This window comes from Hipposideros armiger, unplaced genomic scaffold, assembly GCF_001890085.2.
Source record: "Hipposideros armiger isolate ML-2016 unplaced genomic scaffold, ASM189008v1 scaffold_341, whole genome shotgun sequence".
Taxonomy (NCBI): Eukaryota; Metazoa; Chordata; class Mammalia; order Chiroptera; family Hipposideridae; genus Hipposideros; species Hipposideros armiger.
The window spans coordinates 1774412-1785447 of NW_017731691.1; the positions used below are offsets into that span (position 1 = coordinate 1774412).

Below are 11036 nucleotides of genomic sequence, written 5' to 3' on the forward strand. Positions count from 1 at the left end.
AAAAAAAAAAACATGTCATTATAATACAGCTAAAGTGCCATCGTTTCTGTACATAGAGTATACATATATATTTAAGTTCAGGTTAGCATGTCTTTTCTATTAGATTATTACTCTTATATACCTTAGTGTTTCACATTCTATATTGTAAACTTCCAGGGCATTTGAATGATGATGATATGAGCATCAGTAGCATGATTTAAGCATATTAAAATTCTGCTTGTTCAAACATGTGTGTTTGTGTGTGTGTGTGTGTGTGTGAGGGGGGTTTAAAGGAAAACCTAAATTTTTCAGATTTGGTGCCTGTCATTGTACAACTTCTCAGTGATCAATGCTAGTGAAGGGGAACATTGGAGGGAAATATCCAAAACTGGATAACTCACAATATTTTCTACTTGCTTTGTGAAGTAGATAATCTTTACAGTATGCCTTAAGACTGAGCATACAAATCTTTTTTAATTAGTAATAATATCTAATGTTGGAGAGGTACAAGGAAATTGATATTCTCATACACTGCTAGAAAGTAAATTTGTGTAACTTTCTGGAGGGCAGTTTGGCAATGTTATCAACAGCCTTGTGACCCAGAAACTCCAACTCTGAATTTACCTTAAAGAATCCATTAAGGATGTGTGCAGCGATTAGCTTAAAGGCTGTTATCACAGCATTATGTATGAAAAGCAAGCAAAAATTTGGCAACAGTATGAATGTACAACAACACGGAATAGGTTAAATGACTGAGCCTTCATTATCTGTGTTTGAATCCCAGTTCTAGCAATTACTAGCTGTATGACCTCAGGCAAGTTGCTTGATTTCCTTGGCCCTCAGTTTTCTAATCTTTAAAATGGAGGCAATAATAATGTCTGCATCATACAGTTGTTGTGAGAACTGAGTGAGATAAGATGTGGCTGGCACATAATGAGTGCTTATTATTACAGTACATGCATGTAGTATAATGTTCAGCTTTTAAAATGGCGCTGTTGGTGAATTTTGACATGGAAAGTTACTTAGAATGTATTAAGTTATTTTTGTTTTGTTTCTAGAGTAAAAATTCAGTTCGTTCATCTGTTTACAACACAGTACACAAAAGGCAATATGTTTCACATCATAGGTCGAACTTGCAATGCCTTGGATTCTTCATTTCTTTGTCTAAAGAGAGACTAGCCAGGAAAGCCAGGCAATGCTTACATAACTAAAATAAGTTTGATGGGGGTGGGGTGGGGTGGATGATGTTAATTTAATATCATCCTCACCGGGATGGCCCATGGGGGCTGTTAATCTCAAGCTGATTTTCAGTGGCCATCAAGCTGGAATCATAAGAACACTACTTGTGGATGCTCATGCCATCTGGGGTTTCCAGTCAGCCCCAGCACACAGGCTCGACAGCACTCTCTGGTAATTGCCCTTGTTGCCTTCCTCGATGGAGTCAGCAAAATACAGGGGCTTGTTCTGAATACACAGGACCAGGTCTCCTTTGCTCTCCTTCTTGATCATAAGGGCTGTAGCTCTTGTACCTTTCAAATACCTTCTGGAGGCCACACACCCTCTGCTCACTCATGATGCTGATTCACTTGGAAACATCAGTTCCTTTCCTCTTCGCTCCAGCACCACAGGGATCCCAAGCATTCTTAGGTCCGTCAGTTCATAATCAATGACTGAGCCACCCTCTGTTCGTCTGGCCTTTGCGAGGACAACTGTCAGCTTGTGACAGTCACCAGATGTGTTGAAACCAATGTCCTCCAGATTAGTCGTGTACATTTCCTGTAGACTGTTAATTTCCTGCAGCTCCTGCTTGGTCCTTGAGCAGATGATCTCAATGAGGGAGTCCTCATTAGTCCCCAGCCCCTTCATGGAGGAGGCTTTCAGCTTAGAAGCCTCATACTGAGCAGGTGTTTTCAGAAGGCCCGAAATCACCGTCTCCAGGTGGCAGGACAAGGCTGACTTCAGTGCTGATGCATATTCACTTTTGTTTGGCTTTTGGCAGTGGGAGAGGCTATAGTTATGTGAGGGCAGGGGAAATCTCTGTACCTTCCACTCAATTTTGCTGTGAACCTAAAACTGCTCTAAAAGAGTAAGTCTATTAAAAACTAATTAAAATAAAAGATCAGATGGGAAAACGATGAAGAATGCTGGGAAGTAGGGAACAGATACTCTAGTTTTATAAATACCACATATAATCCAAGTTGTTTATAGCTCATTAAACATTTAATTCTAGAAGTGTTTGATGATGGTGGTGATAATGGTGGTAGTGGTAGTAATAGTCAGTTACGATTTATTGAACACATACTATGTGCCAGGCGCTGTGCTAAGCATATTACATGCATTATCACCATTATCACATTTAATATTAATAGATGCTTGAAAGAGCTCTGTTACAGTTTTCATAACACTATTCCATATAGCAACAAATTGTATATCCAATATATCCCTTTTATGTAAGTTTTAAAAATATTTTTATTAAAGCATAGTTGGCATACAATATTATATGAGTTTCAGATATAGAAAATAGTTATTTGACATGTACACGTATATACCTTACAATGTGACTACCACGATAAGTCTAGTACCCATCTGTCACTGTACAGTTATTGTGATAGTATTGATTATATTCCCTGTGCTGTACACTACATCCCCGTGGCTTATTTATTTTATAACTAGAAGTGTGTGCCTGTTATTCCCCTTCACCCTTTTTTAATGCAAGTTTTATCAACAAAAGTTTCCTGGCTTTTGTGAGAAGGGTCAGCTAGTAGCATTATTGATTTGCATTAGGAATTTTCTTGAAATATCAACCCTGGAACATGATTAGTATAGGCCAGCTTGAGTTTCTGCCCACTCAGCAGTCCATAGCTGTCCGACCCTTCCCTCTTTATACTCACCCGCTGGATAGAAACCGAACCAGGCTCAGGATGGATGACTATCTGAGTATGTCTATGCCAAGGTTAAATAGATGGTGTTGTTAGGTATAATTTGCTCTTCTGTGTATACCAAAGTAGATACTTTTTCCCACAGTGCAAACTAGTTGACTATGGCATTCAAAGGCTCCCAGCATCTTCACCCTCTCAGCCTCAGAGTCTTCTGTACCTCCACAGATGCCTGGCGTTCCACTCACACAAGACTAATCACCTTTCCTAAAACGTGTCAAGCATTCACACTTTTCTGTTGCTTACTCATATGCTGTCAAAGTCCTTGTCCTATAAGGGCCAACTCAAATTCTACCTTATTCTTTTCTTATCTGTCTCCCACCTCCCACTCCCTGCACCCGTTCACTTAATCTTTGCTTTTCGTTCCCACCCCAATTTGTCTCCATTTAACACGCATTTCCTTGTCTCTTATAAAATGTTTGCTTTCACGTCTGGATGATAAAGTCTCTGAGAGTAATAACTATGGCTTATTAGGTCTTTTTCTTTTTGAAAAAATATTTTATTCCCCTCTGAGCAGAAAAACAGTTCCTTACACATAATAAGGGCTCAATTAATATTGAACTACTTGAGTTAGCCCTATTTTTCTGGTAGTGAATTATTATAATGAAATAATTGTCACTAATTGTGAAATATAATTTATATGTAATGAAATTTCAGTTACCCACATATGAATTTTCTATTGTAGCTTTTACAACCTTGGCTATTTGCATACCCTCTAGCTAATGATCAGAAAAAAAACAAACTGATTTTAACACTTTCTTAAGCAAAATATAATTAGTGAGGTAATATGCTTCTTTAAAAGTCATATGACGTACTATAGATATGTACACTTGAAATCTATGTAATTTTAGGAACCATTGTCACCCTAACAAATTTAATTTAAAAATAAAGAAACATAAAAAAGTCATAGGATATATTTTAAAATCTAATAAAAATTCATACACTCTATTCATATAAAGATGTATTTGTTTGACACATTTTTTAAATGATTATATTGGGGAATTGGGGGGAGGGGAACAGTGTTGGGGACTTGGGGAAGGGGAACAGCCAAGTTGTTGTCCTTCAATCTTAGTTGTGGAGGGCACAGGTAGCTCAGCTCCAAGTCCAGTCGCCATCCAGCTGCCTGTCGGCAGCTCGCCGCCACTCAGCTCAAGGTGCCATGTTCAAACTTAGTTGCAGGTGGGCACAGTCCACCATCCCATGCAGGAGTTGTACCGGAAACGTTGTTAGGAGCACGCACTCTCACCAGCTGAGCCATCATCCTGCCACCTGTTGGCAGCTCAGCAGCAGCTCAACTCGGGCCCAGCTGACTGGCCCATGTGAGAATCGAACCGGCGACCCTATTGCTCAGAGCTCGTGCTCTTAACCAACTGAACCACTTGGCTGGCCCCTAACACATATTTTTTGAGCACTCATCTTCTCCCCACCCACCAGCTCACTCCTCTCGCTGCCTTTCTTGACCACCATCCACCTACAGGCTTTAGCTAGAAACCTCAGGCCAAACTTTAGCTCTTTTCACTCTTTGTGATCATATCTCCAATCTGCCTCCTCTTCGTCCTTCCCTTTTTCATTCACACCCTCACCATTGCTCACCTGGCCGGTGGCCCTGCTTCTCGCCCCTATTCCCTCCACCTTCAATTTGTTCTGCGTATGCTACTAGGGTTGTCTTTCTAAAACAGATTTGATCTTGTTTAAAATACCTTTCAGGTTTAAAAACTCAGAGGGACCTATGCTTTCAGTTTCCTATTGGGTTCAAAGGCTAAAGTCCAAAATCCACAAAATGGTTTCAGCCAAATTTCCCCATGCCCCATCATGTACCACGTTTCAGCCACCCCGAACCTCTCTGGTCCTCAAGCATACGTCTCTGCTTGAGTGTCTCTTCCCACTAACTGAAATACCCTCCCTCCTCTTTTCTGTGTACTGAATTCCTGCCCTCTTCTGTGAAGCCTCTGTGAAGCCTTCTCCAAGACCCCAGGCAGAATTCTCTGTCCTTGGAACTTTCACAAATCATAACTTGTTCTGGCCCTTACCTGGGGCCTGGTTTTCCATAACTGGACTTTGCATTTCTCAAGGACAGGAAAGTGTCTTATTTCTCTTTGCACCCTCAGGACCTAGCACAGTACTTTAGCATGTACTAGGTGCTCATTAAATATTTTTGAATACACAACTCAATGGGCTCTTAAGATATAATGTGCAAGTAAGATATGGTTAATTCATTTTCTGACATTTTAAGAACCAACCAGAATACAGATAGAATGGATAAATGAAATCTAATGGTAATTTTCAAGCCTTACTTTCCTCTTAGCTTTAACTCCCTCCATTCTTTTATTTCCCTCTTGTATGGGTCCTCATAAGCCTTGAGAAAAGACTGAAAAGGAGAAAGTAGCCCTGAAACAGAGGAAGTGCCTAGACAACAAGCATCTCAGCAAGCAAGAATAAAATAGGCTGAACTACTTGAAAGTGATTGCCTTAACTCACTTCATATATGAAAGTTTGGTTTCCCCAACTAGATTCCAAGATAAGAGTTATTGATGAAGTTATTTTGTTTGTAATTCTTTTGTATACTTGATTAAGTATTACAATTTTAATAATTTTTTCCTTTCTTAAAATGTATATACATTTTTTTGGCACCGTGTGTGTGTGTGTGTGTGTGTGTGGGGGAGAGAGAGAGAGAGAGAGAGAGAGAGAGAGAGAGAGAGAGAGACCTGATTAGTACAATTTTCTGTCAAGATTCAATTGTATTTTTTATTTTTTAAATTTTAAACTTAACTAATACTGTTGCTAATGTGCACTAGGCACTTAAGAAATAGATAATTCAACATTGCCTTTATTAATGTTTGAGATAATTCGAAACATTAAAACAAGCTTGACTTTTATATTTTAAATTTCAGTTTTTGCCACCTCCCACTCATACTTCTATTAGTCGCCTTCATCAAATCAAACAGGTAAGAAGACTTTCAACACTGGCAGCTATTCATTTAAAAAATAAATTTTATTTTTCTTTTAAAAAATATCTATGGTTCAGTAATTCTAAATGAGGTCGCATATGTTTAAGTTTTTAATTCCAGGAATGGTTTCTCTAAAAAACAAAAACAACTGGAGAGTCCTAAATTTATTTGGTTTGTTAACTATTTTAATAAATTGAAGTTTCCACAAAGACTGCATACTCTTCTACATCGAATCTAGATTCTTTCAGCATTCTCAAAGAAAAAGAATGTTGTATACAAAAATTAATTTTTTTTGGTTCATAATAACCATAATTATCATGGTTTTTTGAAACTCCCAGATGAAGAATTTTTTTGACAGATAAAATGGCCTTTGTGCTATCATGTTTTGTTCACTTCTTAGTGACCTGAGTTCAGAGACACATTGTACCTTATTGGCTTGTGTTTTGTGCATGTGTGTGCATGAGTGCACGCATGTGTGTAGGTGTTTAATAGCGAAAGCCTAATACAGAATTAAATCTTTTAATTCTCCAAGGATTAGCTACAGAATTCAAAAGATCAAATCACCACACTACCATAGGTAGGATTTTTTTTACCCAACTACAAGCAGAGTTTTGTTCAAGGGGGCTTAAGTGTTACAAAGCACTTATTTATTATTCACTTACTACTGTAGTAGGTACTGTACATCTGTGATCTCATTTCATCTCACAACAAACTTACAAGGTCAGAAACTAAAGATGGGAGAAATTTAGTAATTTACCCAATGTCCACAGTTAGTAAGTGTCAGAGCCAAGATTTACCCCAAATTACAGGATTCTTTTCCAGCTACCCTTTCCCAGTTTCAGTGGCACAAAACCCATCAAATCTCATGACCCTAGTTTTTAGTACCCCAATCCTGCTTCCTTTGTCCCTCCCCCTCTCACCCCATGGCTTCCCTAAGGCCCAGCTTATCCACTAGCACAGGGGTCGGCAAACTTTTCAGACAGAAGAGCCACCAGGGGTCGGCAAACTGCGGCTCGCGAGCCACATGTGGCGCTTTGGGTACGTACATGTGCCTCAGAAGTAAAATTGAAAATGAAAATAAAACTATCATAATTTCATTTATAAAATTTTTAAAGGATGTTATTCACATAATAGTGATTATGTAAAAATATATTTATGGCTCTCAATTTTTAAATTGTTGTGAGGGACAGGATTGGCTTTTCCAGGGGTTGGAAACTTCTGAGACGGAACGTACCCAAAGAGTCGCATGTGGCTCGGGAGCCGCAGTTTGCTGACCCCTGCACTAGCAAGAAAGTATAGCAAAAAGAGTATTTTACTTTTTAGTAGATAAAACATTCTTTTACTGTTTGTCTTTGTGAGTATGTAACTATTTAGAAATTTTTAATGAAAAGACCTAAAACTAGTAGGTAAGGTGACCTCTGATTTATCTGTGCACATTGTTATTTTTGTGTTTTTTTTTGCTTTCCCTAAATTAGACTATTTTTGTAAAATTGATTACATGTTGCTATGTGATTATAAAACTTGAAATCAAGATTAACTTAACTGGTTAGTAATATAAATTGTAAAGCAATTTATTTCCATAGTGACAGAATATATATTATAAACATTTAAAATGAAACACAAGTAGAAAATAAATGGGAAAATAGAAATAACATTAGCTTTCAATCTGGATACTGATTGAATGGAAAATTAAGACTTACTTTCAGCAGTGTAATGGTCTCTAGGTATCTTATGTTGCACATTTCTTTACGTGCATTCTTTATCATGACTTCTTTTAGCTATTGAACTTAACCTTTTAAGTACAAAGCAAATGTCTGGTTTTCACCTCATTACATTCTGAACCTTCAATATTATAACATTAATAAAGGCATTTATTTCATTTTACTTTATTTTTCAGTAAAATTGGGGAAATAATAGTAGCTACCTCATAGGATCATTGTGAGGATGAAAGGAATTAATATATGCACAACGCCTGGCACACTGCATTAAAAAACTATAAAGATACAAAATAGAACCTCCATGTACTCAATCTCCAGCTTTAACTATTTTCTACATTTTATACATAATTTTTAATCTATCCCATTCTACCTTAGGGGAAGGAGGATGCTTTAAAGTATATCCCTGGTATCTTTTTACCCATAAACACTTGGTATGAATCTTTGAGGACTTTCTTTTTTAACATAATCACAATGCCATCAATACATCTAACAAAATTAAGTTATTCCTTAATGTTATTTAATAACCTGCTCATGTTAAATTTTTCCTGATTCTCAAAAATGCCTTTTGTATGGATTCAAACATGTTCCAACCAAGATCTCTTAGGTCTCTTTTATTTAAGACAGACTTTTCCTTCTGTTTCTATTCCATGTCACTCATTTATTGAAGAAGCCAAGCCATTTGTCCTATAGAATCCTCACGTTTTGATTCTGCTTCCATGTGGTATTATTGAATATGTTCTTTTAGTCCCTGTGTTTCCTGTAAACTGATTTGATTAAATTTGCTTTTATTTTTAAATAGGCACACTGCCCCAAGTCAATATTAGATTCTGGGTCAACATTTATGTAAGAGTATGGTTTAAGTTGCCCCTTCCTGGTAGGCAATTAAGGGACAATTTCTTCTTGACTATGGTTGTTAGCTGTTTTCTAGGTACTAAACAGCTTGGGAACACCAAGCTGGAACTTTTGTTTTGTTTTGTTTAAATTTTAATTTCAACTACAGTTGAGTTTCAATATTATGTTAGTTTCAGGTGTACAGCATGGTGGTCAGACAATATATAATTTACAATGTTATCCTCGATAAGTCCATTACCCCCGCCACCACACATAGTTATTACAATATTTGGAATATATTCCCTACGCTGTACTTTATATCCCCATGACTGATTTCTGTAACTTCCATTTGTACTTCTTAATCCCTTCACCTTTTTTAACTAGCCCCTAATGCCTCTCTCACTGGGCAACCATCAGATTGTTCTCTGTATCTATGAGTTTCTCTTTTGTTTGTCCATTCGTTTTGTTTTTTTAGATTCCACATGTAAGTGAAATCATATGGTATTTGTCTGTCTCTGTTTTACATATTTCACTTAGCATAATGCCCTTTGAAGTCCACCCATGTTGGCACAAATGATAGGATTTTATTCTTTATTATGGCAAAGTAATATTCCCTAGTACATATATCCCACATCTTTTTTTTTATCTAATAAGGGTTTATTATACAAAGTATGCAATAAACTTATATGACTCAATATAAAACAAATAAGCCAATTAAAATAGGCAGAGGATCTGAGCAGATAATTTTACAAAGAATGGACACAGATGGCTAACAGTTACATAAAAAGATGCTCAAAATCACCAATCATCAGAGAAATGGAAATCAAAACCACAACGAGGGCCTGCCTAGTGGCGCGATGGTTAAGAACTGGCTTGGGATGCCAGAGCGCCCCAGTTCCGATCCCACATATGAGGGCCAGTGACACTGCCCTCTACATCTAAGATGCTGAACAACAGCTCAACCTGGAGTTGGGCTGCCATGAGTCCCGGCAACGGTGTAGGCTGCAGCCCCTGTGGCAGGAGGTTGCCATGGGCTACCGCGTGTAGCCAGCAGCCAGCGTGGGCGGCCAGCAGCCGCTGTGAGCGGCTGTCCAGAAGCCGGTGACTCATCTGCCTCACCCGGGAAGAGCGCAATGATGATGCCAACTTGGGCCAGTGAAGCAACGTCCTCCACAACTAGACTGAAGAACAAAAAAAACGACAGCAACTTGTCTGTTCCCCTTCCCCCTATTCCCCAGTGCTGTTCCCATCCCCCCAATTCCCCAATAAAAAAATCTTTAAAAAAACCCACAATGAGATACCACCTCAGATCTCCTACAATATCTATCATAAAAAAGATAAGAAATAACAAGTGTTGATGAGGACGTGGAGAAAAGGGAACCCCCATACACCGCTGATGGAAATGCAAACCGGCGAAGCCACCCTGGAAAACAGCACGGAGGGTACTCAAAAAATCAAAACAGAACTACAAAATGATTCAGCAATTCCTCTTTTGTGTATTTATCTGAAAAAAATGAAATCACCATCCCTCAAAAAGCTATCTGTACCCCATAGTCATTGAAGCATTAGTTACAATAGCCAAAACATGGAAACAAGGTGTCCATCAATTATATATATATACATATATATATAAAATATACACATATATAAATATATAATATACATTATGTATAATATATATAATATATAATACATATAAGTATTGTGTGTGTGTGTATATATATATATATATATATATATATGGTTTGACAATTAGGTTCACAAACTCATCTTAGAAAATATCAAGCTGGAATTTTTAAAATCTTTTTTTTAAATTAAATTTATTGAGGTGACAATGGTTAGTAAAATTACATAAGTTTCAAGTGGGCTTTTTTGTAATACATCATCTATATATCACACTGTGTGCTTACTACCCAAAGTCAGTTCTCCTTCATCAAGCTGGAATTTAATTTTCTTTTCCCCCAGCTTTATTGAGATATAATTGACATATAACATTGTGTAAGCTTGAGGTATACAATATAATAATTTGATATATCTATATATTGTGAAATGATTAGCATGGCAGTTAGTTTTCTAAACATATAGTCATTACTAAGTATTCAGGAATTATTCTTTTATGTCGTTTTCCTTTCCTAATAACAATTGAGCTGTATTTCAAGAGGTTTGAAAGCACTCAGCTTTTAGTTCCGTATCTCCCAAAGCCCTCCACATAAATAACTGAGTGGCAGAAATAGTTTGTGTGTTAGTTTGCTAGGGTTACTGTAACAAAGCACCACAAACTGGAGGGCTTAAACAACAGAAACTTATTTTCTCACAATTCTGGAGGCCAGAAATCTGAGATCAAGTGTTTGGGGGTTTGGTTCTTTCTGAGGTCCATGAAAGAAGGATCTGTTCCAAGCCTCTCTCCTTGGCTTATAGATGGCTGTCTTCATGTTCACATGGTTTTCCCTTATATACATGTCCATCTCCAAATTTCTTTGTTTGTAAGGACCTCGTCATAATAGATTAGTGCCCACCCTAGTGACCTCATTGTAACTTGAGTGCCTCTGCAAACACCTTATCTCCAAATAAAGTCACATTCTGAGACACTGGGGGTTAGGACTTCAACAGATGGATTTAGGGGA

General features: G+C 37.6%; 1 pseudogene; it reads right to left on the reverse strand.

The window, feature by feature from the left end:
* Positions 1–1332: 1332 nt before the first annotated feature.
* On the reverse strand, positions 1333–7629 carry LOC109392636 (annexin A2 pseudogene; annotated as a pseudogene).
* Between the last annotated feature and the right edge of the window lie 3407 nt (positions 7630–11036).